Source organism: Enhydra lutris, unplaced genomic scaffold (genome assembly GCF_002288905.1).
Source record: "Enhydra lutris kenyoni isolate GAN:26980312 unplaced genomic scaffold, ASM228890v2 scaffoldscaffold16, whole genome shotgun sequence".
NCBI classification, from domain to species: domain Eukaryota; kingdom Metazoa; phylum Chordata; class Mammalia; order Carnivora; family Mustelidae; genus Enhydra; species Enhydra lutris.
The window spans coordinates 35,516,437-35,532,292 of NW_019154100.1; the positions used below are offsets into that span (position 1 = coordinate 35,516,437).

General features: G+C 44.7%; 1 protein-coding gene across 3 annotated transcripts in view; it reads right to left on the reverse strand.

Moving 5' to 3' along the window:
- The window catches only part of LOC111147268 (engulfment and cell motility 1), a 524,081-nt gene that overhangs the window by 366,538 nt on the left and 141,687 nt on the right, over window positions 1–15,856 (reverse strand). The window lies entirely within an intron of this gene.

Consider the following 15,856-nt stretch of genomic DNA (forward strand, 5'->3'; position numbering starts at 1 on the left):
CAGGGAGCCTGATGCAGGGGCTCAATTCCAGGACCCTGGGATCATGATCTGAGCCAAAGGCAGATGCTTCACTGACTGAGTCACCCAGGCGCCCCAGAGCCTCCTGCATGTTGCCTCAATGTTAAGAACAAACAGCATAAATAAGCGGATCCCAAATCAGTCCTCCTCCACTTAGCGGGTATATTTGAGGTGACTATTCTCAAGCTGTCTCTTAGCATCTCTGGCACTGGAAGGAGAATTTCCCCGGTAGTTTTATTTCCTGCCACCAGAGTACGCACCACACTCAGCTTTCAGGAGGTGACCTGCTGGGAGTCACACGGGCACATGCCCAGCTCTAGAGCATAGAGGCCAGAAGTTAATAAGAGTGCCATGAGGCTCAGTGTCCTGCGTCATTCAAGACAAGCCACAAGCTAGAATTGCCTCAGCAGGTGGACTGAAGTGGTGGGAAATTTCTCAGGATAAGATGCCAAAAGCACATAGAACACTCGCACTCTCCCTGCTCCAATTCTGACCACTTACTGGAAAATGAATTTTCTTTTTTTTTTCTTTTTTTTTTTTTTTTTTTGAAAATGAATTTTCTAAAATAACTACCTGAAAGGGAGCAGCCTTCAGGCCCGTACTGTCTCCCAAAGAAAACCTAATCTGAACATTTTATACGGAGTGCAGGATGGCCTGAAAGCCCCACTCTACCAGCTCCAACCCCCTCTTGGGTGATTCCGGCCCAATCTAGAGCATCCCTGACCCCCACCCAGATACCCTGCACTTCCTCTTAAGAAAGCAAGCTCCTCGTTCCTGGACGTTTCCAGCAAGGGCTGAATGACCACCAGGGGGGCAGGAATAGTGAAATTAATTTCAGTCATTTAAAAAATCTTTGAACCCTAAGATCCTGGGACTCTATGAGAATGGGAGAGGAAGATAGCAAACACTCATGACAGAATATTAAGGAAGCTGAATCCAAGGCATACCTCTTTCGTGCTCAGGTTCTAAACGAACTGAGAGAGTTCGTTTTTTAGAAAAAACCTAAAATATCCCCCTTATTAGTTTTTATGGAGAACAAGGCTCAAAGTGAGAACCAGCAGACAGCTAGAAGGTCTAACGGAACTGCCTTCCCAGAGGAAAGAAGGGCCCAGTTTATTCTTCCCGAAGAGCTAGTCAAGGAGAAAAAGAGGCCCTGCTGATACAAAGTGGCCAGGAGGATTTAGGATAATATCTCCTCGTGGAATTTGGGGTGGGGGTAAGGGATTCCTAATAATAGCAAAAAACATTTATTGGAAGGCACCGAGCTGATGTATTGTTGGGTTCTGTTGTCACGCTTATTTAACCATCGTAATGACTCTATGCCCAGTTTTTTAAAGATTTTTTTTTTTTAAAGGAATCTCTATACCCAACGTGGGACTCAAACTCACAAGCCTGAGATCAAGAGTCGCACGCTGTACCGAATGAGCCAGTCAGGTGCTCCCAAGTCCATGCCCATTTTCAAGATGAGAAACCAAAGTTGCTAAGAAGGTAAATCACTTGCCCAACATCATGGAGGGGGAAGGGAAGACGCAAACCCATCCTGGAGGGAGAGGGAGATCTGACCCCAGAAGCTGCACGCGATCCCTCTGGAAGAACAAGATCCTGCCTTTATCCTCAGAGGGTCCTTATCCCCATCAACTGTCAAGGTCCGTGAGAGCGAGGAAGTTAAGCGTGGTGTTGACAATGCCCTGTAGATCCTCAGGCCACAAACGCGGGACATGGGGTGGGGTATGACAGCAGTAAAATCAAGCAGCTGGCCCCACGCTGACTCCTGCAACTCTGACTCCTGACTTTCTGGAGTCTACGCATGAGTTCTGTGATGAAAGGGTCTTGAGGGTGTTTGTTGAAAAATAAAGCAGTGCTGTAACCACTGACGGCCAGAGCTGGGTTCAAATTCCTCACGCACCTCGCACCAGCTGTGTGTGCTCCGTGCAAGCTACTTAACCACTCAGATGCAAGTCTTCTCTTCCCTAAATGGGGACAGCAAGTCATTACTTAGAGAACAGGAAGAACCATAGGTGCCACAGATGCTGAGCCTGGCCTAGAACCGGCTCAGACCAAGAGTGACTGCCACCGTCAGACGGAGAGCAGCTCGCATCCCTCTGCCTGCGTCTCCTCACACGGCAGTTCACTCACCTCCTCTCTTTTCCTTCCCTTGGAAAGACTTGTTCTTAAAAACAGTGTTTGGCATTTTGGAATAAAAGCAGATACGCAGAAGAGCTGTGAAATACGCATGAAAAACATTAAGGTCCCAGCAGAAAAGTGGATGAGACCCAAAGGGAAAGCCAGGAGAATCAGCCACAATGCACTCTTCTCCCCGAAGCTGATGCCGCCTTCCAGTCACCAAGAGATGCTAACTTGGGCAACAAAGAAAAGGGCTTGTGCTTGTCCTGATGCTATAAATTCCATCCAAGCCACATGGAGCCTCAGTTCAGAGCAGGGTCTCCAGGCAGGACACTCTGGATGTGACCCGCATTTCACTTCTTACCCAGGGAATCTGGTACAAGTGACACAGCTGTCCTTTGTGCTAGCTCCTTCAGCTGCACCATGGGGACAGTACCTGTCTCCTAAGGTTGTGCTGAGGATTAAGTGAAATCATCCATTTACGGTACTCAGAACAGTGCCTGGCACGCAGCAAACACCCCAGAAAATAAAGTTGGCTCTTTATTATTAGGCACAAAAATACCACCGAAAATTCCACTGCTGCATATCTTTGTTTTTAGCTCGTCTCTCTACATAATCTGATCAATAAAATAATAGTATAATCTAAGTTATCCTAAGCCTAAGACCCTAAATTCAGTAGCATGGGCCCAGCAGAAATAACAAATATTCGCAAACGTACACATCTTCTATCAACAGACCAACGTGGCTGAGGAGTCGTGCCCCACAGTGCATTTTACCTCAAAGGCTGGGAAGCTGGGACTCACTGTGTTATCATTCATGGGCCCCCACCTCTGTTTTGGAGTGGCATTCCTTGATGTAGTCTTCCAAGCATTCAGTAAGCACTGTGTGTGGCACGCGTGTGTGTGAGAGTGAGCGAGTATGCACACGCATGTCTACCGGCAGTGTCCCTCCACCCTCAGAACGTCACCCCCCACCCCAGAGTCGATGCCGTGTGACTACTGTAATACCCTTTCTAAAACAGCGGCTACCTGTGACCTGGCATATGCGCAGGACTCCATAAATATGGGTTGAATAAAATTCTGAACCTACTGTGTGCCTGGCCAAAGATGAGACACTATACAAAATTAAATAAGACTTAACTCCTGTCTTCTGGAAATTCAATAAAGCGGAAGACTGAGGTGTAGTATCTGCACCATGAAACAACGGTGGCCTCTACAGTGGGGAACCAGCACCGGTACCAGCACGTCCATGTGAGAAGAAGGAGAGAGGAAGAGGATACTCGGCAAAAACCTTCCCTTTTCAAAATACAAGCAAGGGTTTCCCAGCACAGCACAAAGGACAAGACATCCTCACAGATCAGAGAACAGCCCTGTGGGGTCACTTATGAGCCAAGGATGCATAAAGACTGGAAAGACACGACATTCATGAAGTGTACCAGCCTTGGACCACTTAAAGAGGGAGGGGCAGGTATACACGGTGTGAAATTCTGGCTCTGACTTGCGGTCTGTGAGCGTGTCCTCTCTTTGAGGCAGCCAGCTGGATGTTGTGGCAGCCATATTTGTGCTTAACACTTCTACGCCGTAAGCAAAGAAGAGAAGCACAAGGCTCATGCTTTGGGAACAAAAGCAGTATGTCTTCCTTCACTAGAAAGGAGTGCAGGAATTTCCTTATAAGAACTTCCTAAAGGTCTCATAAACTTTTCAGTGCAAAATATCAACTTTTCATCCAAAGATTCTTTGAATCCTTCAACTGGAAATTCTCGGCTGTTAATACCAACCTTGGACGGGGATACCATGATCCATACATGCTTTGAAAGACCAGGCAAAATCAAACTTCCAATTCTCAGTAAATTCTGATGTGACTCTCTATGATGGTCTTTTGATACACCAATTTGACTAGGCTGCCATTCCCAATTATTCAATCAAACATTCTTCTAGGTGTTACTGTATAGGTATTTGCAGGTGTGATTAAAGTTGATAATCAGTTAGCTTTAAGTAAGGGAGATAATCCCCAGATACGATGGGTGGTCCTGATTCCATAGATTGAAAGGCCTTAAATTCTACCAGGGGACAGCAGATTTAGCCTTTACCCGGGAGTTCCAACCTACTCTACGGATTTCGGATTTGCTTTGCCCACCTCCAGTCAAGCAAGCCAATTCCTTGCAGTCAACCTCTTAGCACCTATCTCCCACTGGATTTTCATCTCTCGTTGAACCCTGACCAATACCTGACCTGCACCTGCCCAGACAGTGCCAAAGCTCTGCATGGCAGTCATTTCCCTTACCACAGTGAGCAATACACTGACCAGTTTTGTCTCCTCAGGTTGTACCGGTGGCCCCTGGGGAGTAGCTTTGAACTGGGCCAATCCAGCAGCATCCAACCAGCTCGGGCTCACTTTCCCGGGCTGGGCAAGGAACACCACCACTAAAGGACATATAAGAGCATGTGGGGAAGAAAAGAAAATAACGGGCCAACTCCTTCCCCCAGTGGAGAGGGGTGTTCTGCAAAAGTGAAGAATGCATTCATCAAGTCCCAGGCCAAGAAACTGCTCCCTGCCCCTCTTTGGGAAATCAGTCTTCAATCTTCCATTTTTCACATGATCTTCGGTTCCTCTCCTCTAGGGTCACCACAGGTGCACATTAAAATGCTGGTTGCTGGGGCTCTCACCCCCATCCAGCGCCACTGACTCAGGGGCCTGGGATGCTGCATTTTCGCTAGAATTCCCAATAACTCGGATGCACGATACAGTGTGGAATCGTCCCGGTCTCATTCAGAAGACTACCCAGCACATTTCAAATAATGTTCTGAATTTCAAGGAAATAAAGTCTGAGGCAAACAAGACTAATGCCAGCTCCGCAAAAGTGAAGAGGAGAAAACCAGCAGCAAGAACATTTCTGCAGGGAAATACCCCAAGTGCACAACAGCATATGAGGAGAAGTGACCAAGGGAAAGCCCCCTGAAGCCCCACTGTCCTGTTTACTCATGCCCAGCAGTTCCAGGTGGGACTAGCCCCTGACATTCACAGTCGTCTCGATGGGATGTCTTTGTGTCTCTTCACAGAGCTAGCTCAGCAACTCGGCCTCTGTGTGGGCTGGATAATAAGATCCTGCTCAAAAATGTCACTGTTCTCCTATTTTTCCCTCTGAGATTTGTTTTTCCTCAGTATGCCAACTTTCTCTCGAGCCAGACAAATTACAAATTATTCCCTGGTCAAAAATACAAGTGGTACCCCTGTTTCTGTTATTTAGCAAGGCAAAGAGAAGGTCAGAGGGGGGAGGGTGCTTGCGGCCCGGCAAATGCAGACTCCTGGAGGACAGGCAGCTCCAGGGTCTTCTCGCTGGCTCTGTCTCTCCTCCTCTCTCTGTCTTTGTCTCCCCCTCTCTCTCTCTCCAGATGTGACGGGGTCTTCACCTTGGAAATATTGTTACTGAACAACGCTGTTCTTCACATCCACTACTCAATCATCATAAATACTGATTTTGCATGTAAACCTGACCCCTTTTGTCCAAAATGGTCACAAAGGACACAAAGGTGTGTCCATTTGAGTGATCTTCAAATCTTCAGGCTGAAGGAAGTAACAGAGGACAGTACATGATATCCTGGTTGCTAGGTTACAGAGCAATGCCTCCAGACAGAGGACTACCGGTCTAACATTTGAGGAGGGATGCCAGAAATACCCTAAAATAAAATATGAACCTCTGAAATGAGGAAAAAGGGACTGAGGCGGGGCGTGAGGAAGAGGGATAAGAAAGAAAGGGTGCCCACCTGTTCTAAATACACATTTCCTGTAATTAACATTCTGGCCTTTCCCACGTTTGCTTACCATCAGGGACCTGTCTCCACTGCCCGAAACAGCTTGAGCAGGTCATCTCCACCCATTAATTGAAAGATTTGGATTTGACTCCTTGCTCTATTTTCCTGCCCCTAATTAGATTCTATTCTCAATTGCTTTTCTTCCGTCACTTTCCTTTTCCCAGCATCCGGACATCTTGTACACAATTCCCAAAATGGAGAGAAGGAAGAACGAGGCATGTGTTAAGAAAGATATCTACTAGCTCCGTTTTTGTGGTGTGTAAACACAGACCATGGAGGTGGACAGCCTGTCACACAGGAACCAGTTTGCTCTCTTTCCATTGGTAATGAGACCCGGGTAAAAGGAGTGGAAAGCAGTGGGTTGTCACCGTGCAGGCCCCGGGAGTCAACTAGGATGTAGTGAGCCCCATGGGAAGAACATGGGGAGAATGCCTGTCCCCCTTAGCATTTTAATCAACCACTTGTAGAAGACAGAGATGAAGAACAGTGTGTTTTTCTAAAGAACATGCTATCTTATCTTAAAGGAACACGCACTATTAGAGGTTCACTGTTCCTGAAAACCAGGCAGCCTTTCCGTAAGCAGGGAAGCTGCTTGCTTCCTCGGTCACGTTCACGTAGCAGGGATGAGCACACACCTCTCGTCACCTGGTGTCCAGGCCCAGGGGCCAAAAGCTCGAGGTTGAATCCGATCCATATCCAGGTCCCTCTGACACTCTAAGATAGGAACTGATTGAGTCCAATTTGTGAAGAAGTAATGGAAGGACATTATTCAGAGGGGAGTCTCAGTCTCAGAATTGAAGTGAAAAGACAGTTCCCTTGAGCACAGAACCTGACGGGGACAGTTTTAGCAATCAGGACAGGGACATCAGCACCAGCGAGGGCACAGTGTGAGCATCAGGGGGATGAGGACATGTATTAATAAAATCTCTCTCACTACATGGTTGCCCTGGGAGAACAGGAGGGTGTGAGCATCATGGACCGACAGGGGTCTGGGAGCCTGGAGAGCGCAGTGGACCACAAGGAAGGAAGCCCAAGTGGGGCCTGAGCCAGTGAACTTCCCATATGACCCTGGGCAAGTCAATTGGCTTCAATTTCCTCATCAACAGAATGGAGGCAAGGGGCGCAGTGCCAAAGGTCAAGTCTCTTCTCTTCTCTTTCATTCTCAGTACAACACACAAAGAGGAAACATTTCAGGCTTTTGAGTAAAATGATCACGATGAAGGGGATGTCTCAGAGAAATCAATCTGTCAGCAGCAGTGAATTGGAGAAAGATGGCTGAGGTGAGGCCTCCCGTCACAAAGTCAGCCTGTGGTCTCCAGCCCAGGACCACTGGCCTCAGGCATCTCTAGTCTCCAGGGTAACGAGCTCCTACAAAAACCCAAGATCTGAGACGCTAGTAAGTCTTAAGGGCTATGACAAAAATATACACCTTTCCTCGCACATGTAACTTGAAGGAGAAGAAACATGGCCACATTTTTGGTGGGTGACTCTGTTATGCTTAACAAAAGCCTTAAAAATGTTCAAAATCAAATTCTATGGATTTGTCCTACAGAAACGTCAGAGATGCAGACATCTTACAAAGGATGTCTACTGCGATAGTGGTTATAATGGAGAAAAACACTAAGAGCAAACCCAACTATCTCAATTAATTATTGTTTCTTATCTCAAAATCCAGCTTTCTTGGCCCCACCCTGGGCTACAAGATCTGGATCCTAGCATCTTCCCTTCACCATCTGGGAGAATGTTAAGCTTCTCTAGTAGAGGGCACCGAAATGATCTTGCCTGGTCAGAGAAAGGGAGTTCTCTTTCCATCCACCATTACTATTTAATGGGGAAGCCCTCAGGCCTCTTGCCCTACTTCCCCCTACAGAGGCCACTTCTAAGTAGCTCTGCCTACTCAACCTGAAGGCAACAGACGTGCTTCTACTATCCGCCACTGGCCGGATTCCTTTCGCCATGGTGACGAGGTTCCTGTAGCAGCCAGGCTCCCTTTGAAGAGCCTTGGGGAGGGGTGCAGTTCCCTCTCTTTCTCGGACTCTCCCTTCCTCAGACTAGAGGCCACAGCTGATTTGCTGCAACTGCTTCTTCTGGACTCACCAGAGTCCTTTTTACCCTCCCTAGCAACTAACCAGCTCCTACTAGTTACCAATTTTTTAAATAAAATTCCTGGGGCACCTGGGTGGTTCAGTGGATTAAGCCTCTGCCCTGGGCTCAGGTCATGATCCCAGGGTTCTGGGATCAAGCCCCACATGAGGCTCTCTGCTCAGCAGGGAGCCGGCTCCCCACCACCCGCCCCCCTGCCTGCCTCTCTACCTACTTGTGATCTCTGTCAAATAAATAAAATCTTTTAAAAAAAAATAAATAAGTAAGTAAAATAAAATTCCCATTTTCAAATAATGGTATGGGTTCTACATCTTGACTGGACCCTGACAGATACAATGTCTCCCAAAGGTTCTGTAACATGAAGGAAAATGTAAGTAAATATGGTTGGGCAGGCCAATGATACATAATACAGCCACGGAAGGGCTGGTATAAAATAATGTTTAATAATACACGAACATGTGACGTTTTATTGTGCAGTGAAAAATGTAGGTTGCAAAATACTATTGTAGCCTGAGTGTAAATCGATGGACAATAACGTCTGTGTATACACCAAAAAAACACACCGGTGCCCATGTAGATAACTACATGAACAATGCTCTTCACTTGCAACAGGTACAAAAAAGAAAGAAAGCAGGAAAAATACCAGTTCTTGTGGGTGTTTGCCCAACCCCACTAATGAAGATTATCTGTGTTTCTGGGGGAGAGAGAGCAACCTCCCTGGTTTTGACAGAAGGAAGCAGCGCAAGCTGGAGTGTACACGTGCAACAGCCCTTCCCCTGCAGTCCTGTTCTGTCATCCATTTGAGAGAGACTTGATCCCCAGCTCCTCTCCTCGGCCACCAGTGTTAACCCACCCTCCAATCAAAAGTCACATGTGGATGTTTAAACCTAGCTTACAGCGTTGCTGGCAAGCCCGAGCCTGTGGCCTCAGAAACCCACAACGTGCTGGAGAAGAGAAGCGCTTCTTTCTTTCCACTTACAGGAAAAAAGCTCACGCTTGCAAACCACACATTTTTAAAGGGCTGTTCTGAGGACAGCGGTGGGAAGCGCCAAGGATGCTGTGAGAGCTGGGAAAATGTTGACTCCATGGCTGGTTCTAGGCAAAGCCAGCACAAACAACACACTAGAGAGAGAGAACAAGACACATACCTCTGCATCACAGAACTGTGGAGCAAAGGGGGATGGAGACACCAGGAAGGGGCGAGCCAACAAGCTTGCCGGCTGGCTTCAAGCAGACAGTGCGGTGTCACACGGAACCCCAAACATAACCTGATCTGGTGTGACCCACCTACACACTGGCCTCCGAAGAACCTGACTTGAAGCATGGCTTTGCCATGAACAGCTTTGTCACCCAGGCACTTGGCACTGAACCTGGCACATAGCAGGTGCTCAGGGAAATTCACTCAATGAATGATGTCCGCACAGGACAACATTTCTGGCCACCCTCCCTGTCACATAAAGACAGTCACCTTGATTAAATGGTACTGGTGTGGAGATTAAATTAGATAGTGCTAATAAAGACTCTGTCTTGCACACAGTATAGACACAACACATCACTCATACGGAAGGGGCAGCTTGAGGACTAGGCACCGAAAATATGTAAAATTCACCTGACAAAGGAGGAGGAAGAGAATCCTAAGCAAAGGAAACCTAGATCAGACCACAGCGTTCATGTCCCTTGGGACAACGCAGTGCAGGAATTCTTTCTCTTTTCTGTTTTTCCCCAGGATCATGGAGGTTTTGGCAGTCTGGTGAAGCCTATGGGATCTCTTCTCTGAATAAGTCTTTAACTGCATAAATGCAATGCATAAGCTTGCAAAAAAAATAGTTATGCACATACTTTTAAACTTGTATCATAGTAACATACATGCCGCTTTATCAATGCAGTTATCAGCAGCTCTCCGCAGAAAGAGCCAGAGAGTACATACTGTGAGCATTGTGGGCCAGAAGGTCTGCAACAATGATACATAAATAAATGGGCATGGCTGTGGTCCAATATATTTTGTTTACAGAATCGGGGGGCAGCCTGGATTCAGCCCACAGGCTAATTTGTTGACCCCTGTATTAATGCATGAAATAACAAGATAAACGATAAGGTCTAATAACTCCCATAATTTCTAATTAAGTGCAATGGTGATAAATGACATGTTGAGGTAGCCGTAATAACTGTAATAAATGGAAATATCTATTATTTCTTCTGGTAACATTGGCACAGATACTGCTTATACAGCTTTTTTGCCTACACTCATGATTGAAGTAACATAGTATTTCACATCCTCACAGAGCTGTAAATTTCCTCCTAAATAAGTTCATAAAGACAGGTGAACAGGTGAACATGGTGGTTTTCCACTGCACTTAGAGGAAAATCCAAATACCTACTATGCTTTAAAAGACTGAGCTTGCTGTGGCCTCGGCGAGCCTTCCCGACAATCACCAACCCACGTGCCACCCCTCAGCTCACTATCCTGGTTCCGTTTTGTTCCCTGTCATACATCATGCTTCTGGGCGTTCATCCTGGCTGCTCCTTTCCTGAAATGCTATCCTCTGTCTCGTTACCATCAAGTTTTGGCTCAAATGTCTCCTCATTAGAGAGACATTCCTGACGCCTCCTGACAATCTCGGCCCAGGCTCACAGATGGATATCCGGGGTCTTGCTTGCAGAGACATCCGGATTGCCCTAGAGCAGGCACAACCCCATGATGAAGACCCAAAAGCCAAACATTAGCCTTGGGGAGCACAAATCCTTACAGCAGAATTACTGCTTAGAGAGGGGGTATAAGTTTTCTTCTCGGGGCTCACGATGTCAGAAAAATAAGGGCCTTAACCAAGTCCACACACTCGTAGCTTTATTTCATTTTTATGTGGTTACTTGCTAGCTTGAACCGAGCCACGTCATGCCTCTGACCCATTCTTGAGCCTGGAACCTAGGACTGGCCTAGCAGGCTGACCTTCAGTAGCAACACCTACTGTACTCTACCCCCAGAACTTTGTCACAAGACGTCACTTACTTCCTTCATACCACTTACCCCAATCTGAAAATAAATGCCTTGCTCAGTTTTTAAAAATTTCCTGTGTCTACGCACACACGAGAACATATGCAAGAGAAGAGAGGGCATCTTCACGTTTTGTCATCCTCAGGGCCTAAAACAATGCCTGGTGGGTGAAATGTGTTCAAGAAATACTTTTTAAATGAATGGAATGGGTATTTTAATCATAATAATGGAGGAAGAGCCAGAGCATATCCGTAAACTAAAGCTTACCGGCCACTTATATCTTTAAAGACAGAAATACAGTCCCGTTCTTCCTCCCATAATGCAAATAAATCTTAAACCATCTTTCCTTCCCTTCTCTATTCTACAACCTTCTGTCAACAAGTAGATATTTATTTCATACCTACTATGAGGCACATGTATCATTAAGCATTTTTTTTAAAGATTTTATTTATTTATTTGACAGATAGAGATCACAAGTAGGTAGAGAGGCAGGCAGAGAGAGAGGAGGAAGCAGGCTCGCCGCTGAGCAGAGAGTCTGATGCGGGGCTCGATCCCAGGACCTTGAGATCATGACCTGAGCCGAAGGCAGAGGCTTAACCCACTGAGCCACCCAGGTGCCCCCATTAAGCACTTTTTTAAAGATTTATTTATTTATTTGAGAGAGAGAGCATGCAAGGGAGAGAAGCAGAGGCACATGGAGAGAAAAACTCACGTAGAAACCAGGATGAGCGCGAAGCCTGACACAGGGCTCAATCTCAGGACCCTAAGATCACGACCTGAGCTGAAAATAAGAGCAGGACATTTCACTGTGCCACCCACATGTCCCTCATTTAGCATTTTTTTAAAAAGAGAGAATCGAGGGATGCCTGGATGGCTCAGTTGGTTAAGCGTCCAGCTCTTGGTTTCGGCTCAGATCATGATCTCAGGGTTGTGAAATGGAGCCCCACACAGGGGAACATGCTCTCTCGCACTCTATCTCTAATAAACAATCTTAATTTTAAAAAAAGAGAGAACTAACATATATGTGCTCCTGTTCCAATATCACTCCACATGTCCACAACGGTGTTGAGAGGAAATGAGCTCTATCCCACCGCACCGTTCACCTGAGCTGCAGCCTCAGGCCGCTCTGGCCCAGGAGCAAAGTCACAAACAGCCCCCGGGCTGTGCAACAACTGAGGCCTGCAGCTCGTAAGACTGTCCAGAACCACTCCCAGAAGTTCACCTGCCCCTGCCCTAAGGGAAAGCGCCCTGTCACGAGAAGAAGTGCAAGGGGTGCCCTAGGAAAGCAGGCTGCAGACTCAGCATGGGAAGGGACATACCCTGCAGTGCACACTGGGGAAAGAGAAGGCTTCGGTCAGAATCCACATTAGTTGCCTTCATGCCCTCCTCTCCTCTCCCACATTAGTTGCCTTCACGCCCTCCTCTCTTCTCCCTTCTTGCACTGGGAGTGAGATCGGAATTTAAACACAGTCTTCTCGAGGAGTCAGTAGGAATAACAGATGTAAGAGGAGGTAAGTAAATAGTCAAACCTTTAAATGGTATTAACAACTCATCTGCATTTTAGCTTTTCTCTGCCTTTTTCACTGGAGCACCCACACCTAACTCAGACGCCCAGGCCTCGTCTCCAGAAGCTGTCTTGTCAGGGTGGGTGGGGGGACTCATGCTACCTTAGTCGAAAGCACCGATGATGACATCAGCAATACCAAGACTGTTAGGAAGGGGGTTTTCCTTAAGAGTTGATCCAAAAATAACTGCTAGAGAAAACATTTCTTTTACAGACTTACTCTCTGTCATAAATGTCTCTAACCCAGACGAATTAACTAATTGCTATGAAGGGACAACTACTTGGTGAATTAAATGCCTTTTTTTCACATAGAGACTCCATAATGAGGTTTTGGATTTTTCACTATAAAAAGATCCTGTGAAACAAGATGACATACATCAGAGAAAAAGAGGCTGATTTAAAAAGCCATTTGAAGCATGGCTTTTAGCAAAACATAAAAATTTAAATAAGACTGAGTCAAAATCCAGGCCATACAATTAGTCATATACAATGTTCATATTCATATGAATCATACTCAATGTTACTTAACCTCTCTCTAATACTTAATTTTATTAATGTTTAAAAAAGAAAACAGGACATACACTGGTAAAATACATCTCAGTGGTTTTGAAGTAATTTTTTGTAGAATTAATTAAGCTCAACAGAATGACTTATAAACAGCAAATGATCAATAAATACATAAATGGCTATAAACAATGGAAGTGCTTAAAAACATATAATTTACGATGGACACAAAATTATGAGGTGCCTAGGCATACATTTTGCTAAATGTCCACTAAAATATTTACTAAATGTAATTAAAGGGAAAAATTACAAGACTTTAATTGAAGAATGTGAAAGAACATTCTAATCAAGATATATTATATTCACGGATGAGATAGAAAAATATCTTAAAGAAAGCAATTTTCCCCCAAAATGAATCCATAAATTGTTCAATGTTAATTAAAATCCTCACAGGATTTGACAAGCTGATGCTAAAATACATATAAATGGCACAGTATGGATAAGGCAGGATGATTTTAATAAAGAAAAAGAAGACAGGTTCATCCTACGAGGTATCCAGTTTTGTTACCAACTTGTAAACGACCAAAGCTGTATGATAAGGAACAAAACAAAGAGCCACACAGATGCCTATGTTTGAGAAAACTTGGCTCCCAGCAGAGGTGGGAAGATGGGCAATGAATAGTCGATAAATGGTGCTATGACAAAAAAGACAAAATTAGATCCCCACCTAATAGACACACACACACACACACATTTTCAAACTGGATTAGTGACCTATATAAAAATCAAGACTTTCTGGCTTTCAAAAGAAAACACACAAGACACTACATTTATGACAGATGTCTAGAGAAAATGCATTTAAACAAGACATGGGAAGCCCAAGCAATAAAGGGAAAAAACGATCAATGTGATCATATTGAAATGATTTTTTAACTTCTTTTTGACAAGAGACACCACTGAAAAGTTAACGAACAGCTATGGAGTGAATGGAGATATATAAATAAGAACTTGTGTCCATATCCTAGAAGAACTCCTCTCCGTCAGTGAGAGTACAGCACTCCCCACCCACGGTTGGATGTAGACCCAACAGGCAGTTTGTAAAAGGTAAAGTCTGAAGAGATAGTAACATGGGAAATAGGTTGAGTTTTCCGCAGTTAGGGAAACATTAATTAAAACCACAAGAAGCCACGTGGCACCCCCATCCGCGCGCCCAACGTTAGGCAAGACTGTTATGGCAAGCACCAGGGAGGACAAAGAGAATAGGAACTCTACACTGGGGGTGGCAGTAGGAGGGTGGAAAGCAGTTGGGCAATCCCTGAGAAGGTCGAGGATGGGCACAGTCTCTAGCCCAAGCACTTTCTACCTTCTCTTGTGGGAAACTTTGAAATGAGGTCACGTGCATCCGTGTACAAGGCTATTCATCACAGCGCTGTGATCCCTACATTGGGGAAACAACCGCTTACCAACTGGGTTTTATTCACGCCATGGTTTATTATAGATAATTCTTCTCAAAATATAACTTTGGTTGAAAATCTTAAATTGGAAAATGTTACCTACAGTAGTAGAGCAATAACTCAAATTTTAAAATGCTAAACAAGTCTCTATATTCTTCATGAAAACATAAATATGTAGAAAACCTATAAAACATGCATGAGAATAACGTACATCCATTTCAGGCGAGTATTTACTTCTAGGGAGGGAGGAATAGAAAAAGAGACAGGAAAAAAAACAGAGTTGGGCTTGGGCCAGACCACCACATTTTTTTTTCTTTTTTTTTTTTTTTTAAGATAATCTGAAGCAATAGGCAAGCTATTAATATCTATTAACATCTAAATGGCTGGGTATATGGGTGTCAGTAACATCATTTCTTGGGCTTTTTTGGTGTGTTTGAAATACTGCATGATTACAAAGTTTTAAATTACCATTTAAATGAATTCTGCTAAACAACAGTATCACTAGAGCAAAACTCATCTGTCTGAGTCCAAAGCAGTGGCTGCATTTCTCACATCTATGCATTGCTTTGTAATGAGGGAACAATTAAGGATAAACATGTATTTAAAAACAATGTGCGGACTGTAAATGAGCCTCGCACAATCGTGCTCTTCTTTTCCCTGCCAACAGTTACATTCTTAAAACAACCGAAATGCAGTCTTTTTAAAAAGTGCCTATTAGTCAAGCCAGTGGTTTTCAAATAATGAAATCCTTTTGTTCTAGAAAGGGGGGGAAAATCCCTCAGATGATGTCTCAGAAGCTAAAATAGACAAAGAGATACTGTATTCATATTACCATGTTTTATGAGCTTAGGTTTGTAAATGTATATTTTATTCAGGTAATCGATAGGAATAAGGAGGCTTTTTTTATTAACATAAAAATTCAATATCTGGTCTTGTGAATGATTATTGTAAGAATGTAACAAGCTCCCACATTCAATTTACTTTGTGTTTTGTTATCGTATTCAATATGGAGAAAATCTGGATATATATGCACACTGTACTACTTTCGACTGCTGCGTAACAAATTACCACAACTTGAGGAGCTTAAAACCACAAAAATGTATGATGTCACAGTTTCATTGGGTCAGGAATGGGGCACGTGTTAGCTGGGTCCTTTACCTGGGGTCTTCCTGGGCTGAACTCAAGATGTTGGTTGGCTGACTCCTAATCTGCAACTCAGAGACCTCTTCCAAGTTCATTCCAGGTATTGGAGAATTCGTTTCCTTGTAGTGGTATGACTAAGGTC